General features: G+C 48.4%; 1 pseudogene; it reads left to right on the top strand.

Moving 5' to 3' along the window:
- Positions 1-303: 303 nt before the first annotated feature.
- On the top strand, positions 304-4,817 carry LOC136524388 (uncharacterized; annotated as a pseudogene).
- The last annotated feature ends 6,976 nt before the right edge of the window (positions 4,818-11,793 follow it).

Here is an 11,793-nt window from a genome sequence, read left to right as displayed (position 1 = left end):
CAGCCCATGAACTAGCCCGCAGCAAACCGTGTTTAGAAACACATCCGGGTTGGTTTTGTGCGGGTTGGTTTGTACTCAACCCGTCAGGTAGGTCGTCTCCTTCCTCATAATGCATTTGTCCATCCTCCGGCTCTCCTTGCTCATTGAGCGGGTGCTAGTCAGAGAAGCAAATCAATTGGACTTCTCAAGCTTGACCACAGCCAGGAAGCAGGCCAATCTCGAATTCCAGTGAACGTTGATGGTGAAGGCGGCTGGCCTCTACTCAGGCGAGAGCTGAGGCAACATGGACCACCATTGTCGCGCATGGCGGGTGAAAGCCAAGGCGGGAGCAGAGGCTCCCTTAGCGAGCAGGTAGTTGAGATGGAGCGCATGAGAAGCCATGCCATTATTGCTGGGAGCAAGGTCAGCAGCGGCGCGGGTGCTATCGTGTGGGAGTGGGCGATTGGGGCAGACCAGCGGAGGGAAAGGTAGATGGCTTGTGTCGTATGTTTCCTGCCACCGGGTTGAAACCATGAACCGTGGGTATCAAACCGCTAACATATCATCTCCGACGGGTTGGGTTGGATTTTACCAAAAAAACCGCCAAACCCGGACCATGTACCGGCTGACCGCAGTAATGCGCGGGTATTCTTCCAGTTTTTGAGAAAAATCCACACGCTCCCAGGAGGCCCATTTCCAATGATGATGTCATGGACGGTGGATCCCTTCTTCGGTGCAGCATTCGTCAGCCACAGTTGTGCAAGCCTGTCGCCTGTCGTTCCCTCCTCCCCACCATCCCGTCCTTCGCCATGTTCTCTGGCATCATTCGTGGTTGTAGATCCCCAATGCCCACCGCCACCCCTAAGGACGCCCCCAAGCAGTCAACCTTCACCAGGCGCTTCAACAACAGCACAATGCTCCTTAGCGCCCTGATCGGAGTCGCCGAGCCTCGATGCCTCTTCCGCCGCCACACCGCCGCCCTGCATTCTCTAGTTCTCTAGCGTAGGCCACGGGGTCCCCGGAGGTAGCAACTGGTGGCCGATAAGCCTCCAAAGGAGAACCGGTTCATCTGGCACCATGAGGCAGCAAAGCAGGCTGCCGCCTAGCCACCGTCATCTCCAAGCCCACAGCAATCGATGTTATTTTTGTAGGAAGCCATGAAAGAGGTGAATGAACTCCTAGGTTGCATGAACCACAACGGTGAAGATGGTGGAGGGCATGATGGCGGGCCGTGGTCGTAGTGGGCGCGGGCGTGGCGATCGCCGGTCTGTTGATGTGGAAGACTGATAAGCGATCTATTTGGTGAAGGGACAAAGCCAATGGCGACTAGGGTTACAACCGACACAGATCGTGTGCAGTTGTTACTGCTACTGCAGGATAAGCAATGGCTGCACCTTAGCCATCCATAGGAGAATGAACGACATGGATGAGAGCCTTCCTTTTTTTCATCTTTTCTCTTTACCTTATTCTACCAACGGGCCTTTTGGAGGGAAATGGCAGAAGCAAAGAAGTGTTTGGCGCCATTTTATTACTGAGACAAGAAAAGCAACGCACTTCGGTACAAAAACCTTTGCAAAATATTCCTTCCTTTGGCTAATTGTACATGTTGCGGTTTTTTTGGTAATTACACAGGTACAAACGTAGACACTCAACACATATTCACACTCACCCCTATGAATATACATACCTAAACCCTACCCCTATGAGCACATCCGAAAAGACTTGTCGGCACATCTCGAGATAGACGAAGTCACCACAGGCGTCTCGCTGTCGACGGGAACGTTGTAAAGAATAAGGTTAACAATCAATTATGTTTTTACCATGAGGAGGTGAAACTAGGTGCCAAGTCTTGTTCTGTAACAATGCTTTATATTCAGCATCCATTGCAGCTACCCACTTGGGATCTTTAAAGGCTTCTTGTACAGTGGATGGTTCTTCAACTGTGATAGCATTCATGCACCACTGAACAGTGCCATCGGTGTATTGCTTGGGCTTACGAACGCCTTGTTGTAATATGGTAACAGGACGAGCAGGAAGATCAGCGGTGGAAATAGGAACGGACGCAGAGTGCTCACCCATAGACGATCCGGGTGAATCCTCCTAGAAGACGGCGTTGGAGTCGAGTGCACTTGTCCTCCCGTCGACCGGATCACTGTGTGCGGCCACACGGTCGGACGAGCTCTGATACCATGTAAAGAATAGGGTTAATGAGATGCCTCTCCCTGAGGCTCTCGGCTTCATGTTCATAGGACCAGGAATAGCCCATGGTGTGGGTTGTACAACACTTCAAGTTACAAGAGATAGACTCAACAACACCTAACAATATTTCCTATCTTCATGCACAAGATGACAACGCATGCATGACAAGCTAAGCGTCGGCTAACAAACCCTACCGGGCTAACTAATATCGCTAACAAACGTCACCTACCAATGAAATCACAACGCCATTAATCCTAGAATAAATCTAGGAAAATGCGAGCACCCGTGCCAAGTTGAGGACTTAAACCTGGGTGGGCAGGTTACACCACAAGGAACCTAACCAACTGAGCTAGGCTGCACATATTGTAGTTTTAACCATGGGATAGATGGCTGGCGCTTTTAGAGAATATGTTATGTAAGTATAGGTTAATTGTACATGATGCAGTAATTTGAAAAATCATTATAGGGGGTGTTTGGTTCCCCAGAATAAAATTTAGTCCCTATCATATCGGATGTTTGGACACTAATTTGGAGTATTAAACGTAGACTAATTACAAAACTAATTGAATAGATTGAGGCTAATTAACGAGATGAATCTATTAAGCATAATTAGCCCATGATTTGATAATGTGGTGCTACAGTAAACATGTGCCAATCATAGATTAATTAGACTTAATAGATTCATCTCGCTAATTAACCTACTGTTGTGTAATTAGTTTTATAATTAACCCAGTCCAGAGTAAAATATATGCAATATACTATGCCATTTTACTTTTAACGTGCTTTTTTAGATAAAGGAAATACTGTTAATGGGCTTTCATGTCTTAATTGTATTATTGTAATATTTATGCCTTCTCTTTTCTAATCTCTAATTTTTTTAGTCAAGAACCAACTATTAGCAGAGGGTGATAGAAAATTAAATGATCCAAAAAAAGAGGGAGAAGGAGAGCTCTCATCCAAGCCGTTCCTTCACTTGTGAATGGCTCAGGTGAACCCACTGCTTATCTTGCAGTAGCAGTTACAACTGCACCGGATCTGTGCAGCAGCTCGACGTGGATATTATGAAAATTCTGGAGGAAGGGTTCATGGCGGCGGCAGATAATGCACTGCCATATCCAATGTAGGATGCCTACCTCAAGGCTTATCAGTTGTCACACAACTAAAATGGTGTGTGCAGAACCTTTTTGGATTTTGTTAAGTTCTCCAATCTGGATGTGGCTGTAAGGTTCCTGATAGTTTTTGTTGCTGTGGGTTTGTGCATGCAGATTGAGGTGAGCTAGAGTACCATGTGAATTTTTGGTAATCCTGATATTGATGAGAAACCACCAATGTCATTGGAGGAGATGCTTCAGAAGGTAATTTCTTCATTGACCTTGCACAGTTTATGTTTACCCTTGGAAATGTTTGTGCTCGTATACACTATTTTTTGTTGTTACTTGAATTAGGGATGCATTAGAAAATTCCAGGCCTTCATACCAGTGTTAAATGAAGCCATTTTTGTACAATTACAAATTACAACACAAAATGGGTCAATGGTTGGTTGGTAATATTAGATGATCATTACCTGCTATGGCCCATAGGCTTGAGATTTGAGAACAGATAGAACATGTGAACAACATAGGTTGCAATCACGATATTACTCTTGTTTACAAATGTCTACAATTTTGTTGCCGTCTATTCTTTGTGATCACAACTCTGCTAACTACTTTGTGTCTATGCATAAAATCTATTCAGGCTGGCCTCCGATCTTTAGCACATCTCCTATACTATAGGCGCCTGAAATCAGGATCAATTTCAGGCGCTACTCTCCACAATTCCACATGTTGCCTCTAGGTTTGGGTTCGGGGTCGGCTGTACGCCTATTGAAAGGGGTTTAGGGGAGGAGTCTAGTCAGGTGGAGGAAGCGGGTACAGGGGTGGAGTAGCGAGGCAGCAGTGGATCAATTTGATATGTTTGCATTTTCAATCATTCAACTTTCGATCCTGAGTAGTGATGAGTAACATGAATTGTGTTTAGCTTAAAAAGCATATGACATTATGATGACAACCAGTGGCCAGGTTTCTTTAACAAATTTGAGACGTTTTCTAATTGGCACATCAAACTTAAAGTTCAATTGCAATAAACAATTGTGTTTGCTTTGTGTTTTGTTTTAACATGATATCTCAAATGTTTTCCCTCCTTTGAGTATCGTCAATATTCATTAATCTAGTGTAGTGATGATCTTCTATGGCCCCGTCCGGCTTACCCCATATTCGACTTGTTTGGCTTGTTTTTTCAACCAGAACAGTGTTTTTCTCTCACAATAATTCAGCCAAAACAGTGTTTTTTAGCCAAGATTCAGCAAGCTAAACGGGGCCTATCTTGGTTCTGGAACATACCTTGTGTAGATAGATACATTCAATTGATAATGCAAGAGATGTTCTGTTGTGCTTCCTTTTAGTTGGCTCCTAATGATTACTATTCTCCTTTTCTTCTTCTTTTCTTCTTCCTTCCACAATATGATTACTGATGTCATAAAAAGGTTGTTTTTTTAATTGTGTCTTTATTTCTGTTTGTTGCAGAACAATCCTGGCTGGGATTTTGTCAAGAAATGGCAATTCATGGACAAGTTTACCCGCATAGTTTCAGAGCACAAGTAGAAAGGCCTCTTATACTCTATTGTAGTAACCATCTTCTTATTTATCCGCCAAGGAGATTGGAAGGGCCGTCTTTGTTTTGAGAGAAGATGTGATGCCCAATCCATGCAACGTTTTTCTCTTTTGCTGGAATGTTAGTTTGACAAATAAAATTGCTGACAAATATGGCTATTTCTTTTGCGAGATTTCTCTCCCTGTCAGTTTGGTGCCTCCTTCCACACACACACACCCCGGCGTCCCACGGCATCCCCGCGACGGCGCCCAGATCCGCCGCCGCTGCGGCTTCCGAGACCCACGCACTGCCCAAGCGCCCCCTCCAGCCTCCGCCTCCCAGCCCATGTCCTAGTTGCCGGCCGTTTGCCGGTCTCTAGAGGCCCCGAGCAACCCAGCCTTCGTTCTCTGATGGTGGGCTCGATCGAGCTGCCGCTCCAGGAGGCAACGACCTCCCCTCCTCCTGCTGCCCCACAGCACAGGGTGCGCTTCACCATTACTCCTCCCCCAGCCACCAGCTCCTTTATTGCTTCGCCATTACCCCCACCACCCAGCAAATGCTGCCTCGAATCCGTGGCCGCCCGCGCGAGGGAGAGCGCCTCAGGCTGCACTTATGGTGGCGCACCTTCCCAAGGCAGCCTCGATGCGACAGAGGACTCTAGCGCCACACAGCGCCGGGTGGCCATGCTCGGTCACCTCACGCATCCAGAGATCGTTGAAGATGGTTGGACAAAGGTACTACAGAAAAGGCGTTCAGCTCAGGCGAATTCAAGCCCACCAGCGCCCTACAAGCCATCGCCACGCTCTGCACTTCTGGAGTCACTCAGAGGGAGGTGCCTCCGGTGCCTTGCTGGCGGCCACCGGGCGGTAGACTGCAGGGAGCCGGTCCGTTGCATCAACTGCAGACGAATTGGCCATAAAGCCAGGGAGTGCAGCAGAGCTTCACATCCCCCATCCGGCGACACACTTGCAGCACACCCATCTGCCTCCTCTGCTCGGACACCACTAAGAGGGTGTTTGGTTTGAGCTACTAAACTTTAGTAGCTACTAAATGGTTTAGTCATTTTTAGTAACTCCATAGTTACTAGAGAGGACTAAAGCTCTTTTATTAGCTTTTAGTCATAGCGTTTGGTTGAAAAATTACTAAAATAACTAAAAGCTACTAAATTTAGTAGCTACTAGGCGAACCAAACAGATCCTAAAGCTCAGCTCCTTTCCCCCCTGCCGCGTCGCACCACCCCGCGGCCCACCCAGAAGATACCTGCGCGGTGGCGGCATCGACTACGGCAATGGAGGCGGAGGCGAGGCGCCTCTCCTCCTGTGCCATCGTGCTTGGGCAGTGCAGAGGCAGAGGCGAGACGAAGCCTAAGGAGGTGGAGAAGGCGCTCCACAGATGCTTCGGGGTCCTAGAAGGCGACGTCGTTGTTTCCCGTCATCGACCAGAGAACTTCCTCGCCATCTTCAAGTACCCCCACTACCGAGATGCTGCGGTGACCAAGGAGAAACTTCCGGTGCTGTGCTCGAAGAGGACAGCAGTAACATGGTCATGGGGTCTCCAGGGACAACAAGCAGGACGGCGGCCACGACAGCACCCTCTGGTGAACATGACGTCCTGCCGCGGGACAAAACATTGCTGTCCGCCGGTCATGGCGTCCTGGAGCATCACCGACCACCGTCCACGGCGTCCCAGCGTAGGGCACAGCAACACCGACCTCCGGCCACCAGGGACTGACTTCTGAGGGCGGGAGCATTCTGCAAGTCCCACTCCCACTCATGGCCACGCCCCCTGCTTCGCCGGTGACTCCAGCAACCTCCATCCGCGGCCGCACAAGGGAGCATCAGTACGGGCGCCGGGACAGTGGCCGAAATCCCTCCCCGCCCAGAAGCTCACCCAAGACGCCGACAAATGACGGCGACAGCTGCATCATCAGCCATAGGTGCAACACTCGCAGACCTGACGACGACAACAGTGGCTCCCCGCATCCACCAGAAGTAACATGTTCAACTGCAAGTTTTGACTGTCCTTCCCCTTCACCCCCCATACTACATAGGTTGTCATCCCCAACCAGTGGCGACAGCAGGGATGAGGCTGCACAACGTTCTGCCACAACTACGGCGTTCAGGCGATCTCCTCGCTCCCACCAGGCCGCGTCTGGTACCCGATTCAGAAGGTACCGCCCAAATTGCGTCTATGTCAGGCGTAATTGTCGCAGGCAGCGCACGGCGTCTCCACTAGCCCAACAGAACGCGGCGGCCAACTTCATCAGCACAGTCACACTACAGACTACAGTGCCGCTGCTCCAAGGGCCACCCCAGCGAACGAGGATAGTCAGACGCAGGAAGAAGCGGTCTTCAGCCCCCCTACGCAAAAGTGTGCGCATTGCAACAGCATCTTGGCCGCGGGGCGATGCGCAAGCAAAGGCGCACCAAGTTCTGATGAAAAAACTTGGCTTCATGGAGGAGGAGGACCGTTCGCTGGACGACGCGCTGCTGGGCTACTTCAAGCTGTTCGGCGGTCCACTTTCAGGGACGGTGATCCAGGCGTTGACTGCCCTTTGTGGCCTCGGCGACGACTCTGAGGCAGGCTGCTCCCAGGCTTAGGCTTCATAGTTCGGTGCAAGGGCTACATTATGTAACTCATGTCAAGCTCCAACCATTTGTATCTTCAGTTCAGTAGGTGTCTCCAGTTATGTACCGGCTGTGAAGGATGCAGTGGTGACGGACAGGGGCCAAAAATCACCAAAGCGCTCTCCACTCCTTCAGGGTCACCATGTCATCTTCAGTTGTTATTATTCTACTATATGTCTGCAACAAAGCTACTGCCATCAGCGCTGCTAGCTACCTGTTGTAAGCTTCGGTTTGGAAATACTACTGTGATCGGCTGCAGCCAGTTTACTCGCTTCAATGTGTCTGTTCTTCCCTTGCAGTTTCTGCACAGGCTGTTATTTGGGGTAAATCTTGTTTTCAATGACACAACGTAATTGCAACATCCTGTGCTGGAACGTGAGAGGCCTCAATGATGTGGTGAGGCAAGATACAGTGAGCTTGCTAGTTAGAGACACAACCTCCACCATCATGTGTTTGCAGAAGACAAAGATGCAAAATTTGGATCAAGGTGTTGTCAGACATACTGTTGGGGCTAAGTTCGCCAACACTTTTGTTGTACTACCAGCCATTCAGACACGAGGCGGCATTCTTATTGCGGTCAATGAGGATTACTTCCAGCTCTTCGACCAACATTCATCTACACATGCAGTGACTGCAACAGTCACCATGAGGGCAGATGGAACCAAATGGCAAATTACGGTTGTCCATAGCCCGCAGGGAGACGCCGAGAAATTACAATTTCTATAGGAGCTTGCAGCTATTCCTTGCCCGGCCCATGGGAGATGGCTCATCTAGGAGATTTTAATCTCATCTACCAGGTAGAAGACAAAAATAACTTCAATCTAAACCGTCGCCTCATGGCCTCCTTCAAAGCGGTCATTGACGACCTGAACCTAAAAGAGATAGGCCTCAACGGATGTCATTTAACCTGGAGCAACGAGCAATACAATCTGACATTAACAAGAATCGACAGATTATTTTGCACCCCTGATTGGGAATTAACCTTCCCGACATGCTTTCTCCACTCTTTGCCTTCTCTCATGTCCGATCACACCTCGCTACTCCTACAGGGAGAACTTGAGCACTGCCACAACCGGACCTTCTGCTTCGAAATTTTTTGGGTCAAGATGGATGGTTTCAGGGACTTGGTGGAACAAGGTTGGAGTAAACCTGTGCACTCTTCTTTACCCATCAAATGGTTGCACACAAAATTAGCACGAGTGGCCAAAGGCCTTAAGCGGTGGCACAGGGAGAAGGTTGGGGACACACGGCTGCAGCTGGTCATCGTCAAAGAGGTGCTCCTACAGCTTGAGGTAGCGCAGGAATTTAGGACACTCACACAGCAACAACTCGACCTGCGCCGGCGTCTAAAAATTAGAAGCACCGGCTTAGCTGCCATTGAAAAGTCAAGGATTAAACAGTGGGCTAGGCTCACATACATCCACAGCGGAGATGTAAATACAAAATTCTTCCACATTCGGGCTAGCACAAGATTAAGAATTATATCCATTGTCTGCACATAGATGGGAGGGTGGCGACTACACACAATGACAAAGAAAAAATCATGGCGGATTACTTTTTAGCACACCTAGGCTCACATAAATCGAGGTCAGCGATGTTCAGCTGGTTGGCACTCGGTTATGTCTCAAGGGATTTATCGGCTCTCAAGGCCCCATTCACACGAGAAGAGATCAAAGAGACAATAATGTCGATGCCACCCGACAAGGCGCTGGGCCCAGATGGTTTCATGGGTGCCTTCTTCAAAGCCTACTAGGACATCATCAAAGACGATGTTATTGTTGCAGTGAACAGCCTGTACATGCTAAACTCCCAAGGCTTTGAGCTCCTAAATACGGCAAACATCATCCTACTCCCAAAGAAAAGGGACGCCTTGTGAGTTATAGATTTTCGCCCAATCAGTCTCATTCATAGCATAGCGAAGATTTTTGCCAAGTTACTTGCAAACAAGTTGGCGCCGTTGTTGGACTCCTTAGTTTCGAAATGCCAAAGCGCATTCATCAAAAGGAGGAGCATCCATGACAACTTCCTATATGTTCAAAACACAGTACGGGCAATGCAAAAGATGAATATGCCCACGTTGTTCCTGAAACTTGACATACACAAGGCCTTCGATACGGTCAGCTGGAGCTACCTTCTAGAGGTATTACAGGCCTTAGAGTTCGGACCACGCTGGCGGGAGTGGGTATCGATCCTTTTCCGCATAATGTCGTCGAGAGTGCTGCTAAATGGATAGCAGAGCCCAGCTTTCAGTCACAACAGAGGGGTTCAAGAGGGCGACCCTCTATCGCCCATGTTGTTCATTCTCGCTATGGACCCGCTTCAACGCCTGCTAGACATGGCAACACAGTAAGGCATCCTCTCTGCTCTTCCTCTATCTACGGCCAGGTGGAGGACCTCCATGTATGCTGACGATGCGTCTATCTTCATTAACCCAATCAAGGACGACTTGGACTCCATCACGACGATCCACCAGGAATTTGGTAGGGTCTCAGGCTTACATATAAATCTACAAAAGAGTTTCGTCCACCTGATCAGATGCCAAGACATCGGTCTAGACCATGTGTTAGCCTCCTTTGTATGGGCAAGAGAATCCTTCCCGTGCCGCTACTTGGGACTGCAACTACATACGAGATCCCTGCAGAAGGTCCATGTGCAACCGCTCATTGAACGCATAGGGCAGATGCTACCTGGTTGGAAAGGTAGAATGCTCAACAGAGCGGGCAGACTTACTTTGGTCACCTCAGTGTTATCCTCGATGCCTACCTATCACCTCACCGTGTTCCCTCTGGCAGTGTGGGCAAGAAAGCAAATTGACAAAATCAGAAGATCATTCTTGTGGAAATGTGATGTGAACACCAACAAAGGGCATTGCTTGGTAAATTGGCCGATGGTCTGCATGCCAAAAGATTTGGGAGGGTTGGGGTGCCAAACTTGGAAAATTTTGGAAGAGCCTTGCGCCTACGTTGGTTGTGGCAGGAGTGGGTTCATGACTCAAAACCTTAGGTAGGAAAGACACTGTCGTGCAATGACCTAGACTGTTTGCTCTTCAACGCCTCAACAACGATAACAATTGGAAATGGTAACAAGGCACGTTTTTGGCATCACAATTGGCTAGACGGTGAAGCTCCAAGATACCTAGCGCCCCATCTTTTCCAGCTAGTGAGCCGAAAGTACATGAAGGTTTGCCAGGAACTACAAAATGGTAATTGGATCCGCTCCCTCAGGACGCGAATCACAACATCCGCTCAGATACAAGAATTCGTCGCCCTCTGGTTCAGGATTCAGGAAGTGTAGCTCACGCCCGATGTGCAGGACTCCATAGTGTGGAGATGGACGGCTGATGGAAACTACTCCACACGTTCGGCATATAACATACAGTTCCAAGGTTCACACTGCAAGTTCCAAGATGATCTCATTTGGAAAGCAAGGGCAGAAAATAAATGCAAGATACATGCCTGGTTACTAATGCACGACAAAATCCTCACGGCGGATAACTTGCAAAAGAGAGGGTGGCCACATCATGAGCATTGCGTCTTGTGCAATGGACCTTTGAAAACAGGACTCCATCTAGCTTTGTTATGCCCCTTCGCTAAAGCCGTCTAGAGTAAGGTGTTATCTTGGGAAAACTTTGATGTGCAACTGCCCCAACAAGATCCCCGGTGCTTGGCCACCTGGTGGGAGGAGGTGGCGAGCAAGGTGCCAAAGCAAGAACGTCGAACATTTAATGGAGTGCTCATTTATGTTGTGTGGAACCTGTGGAAAAAAAAGGAATAGAAGAATTTTCGAAAACGAGCACAAAACATCGGAACAGGTCGCCTATCTGGCCAAGGAAGATATTGTTCAGAGACGTAGGGCTATGTGTAGTGCGGGCTAAATCAACAAGCGCATGAGCAGTGGCTTCTGTGTGTTGGCTCTATGGCCGGTGTTTGAGTTGGTTCTATGACCAGGTTTCTTGGCACCATTGGTGCCGGTACATAAAACTCTATTTCCTTCTTAATTGAGCGGCAGAGCTCCTGCCTTTACTTTCAAAAAAAAAAGTTTGGTTCTGAGAACAGTAAACAGTTCCTGACTCGGGCTGACTGACCTGCAGCTTACCGAATTATGTTTCCTTGGGAATGAAAATCTGTTAAGAGCTAATCAAATTATTTTTTCTTGTGTATGGGTTTACACTTTACAGTTTGAATCGATCATGTAATCATGTTGAATATATTTTCATGTGCTATGGCCTATGGGCCACATTCCCATTTCCGGACCAGTTATTTTCTGCAGTCACTTTGCAAGTCTGCAGTCACATTCCCACACATTATTTTTTTTCATGCAGTGGACTGCTCTGGGAGTGGAAGCAAGAATACCAGAATCA

Source organism: Miscanthus floridulus, chromosome 18 (genome assembly GCF_019320115.1).
Source record: "Miscanthus floridulus cultivar M001 chromosome 18, ASM1932011v1, whole genome shotgun sequence".
NCBI lineage: Eukaryota > Viridiplantae > Streptophyta > Magnoliopsida > Poales > Poaceae > Miscanthus > Miscanthus floridulus.
This window is presented reverse-complemented; position numbering and strand designations above follow the sequence as displayed.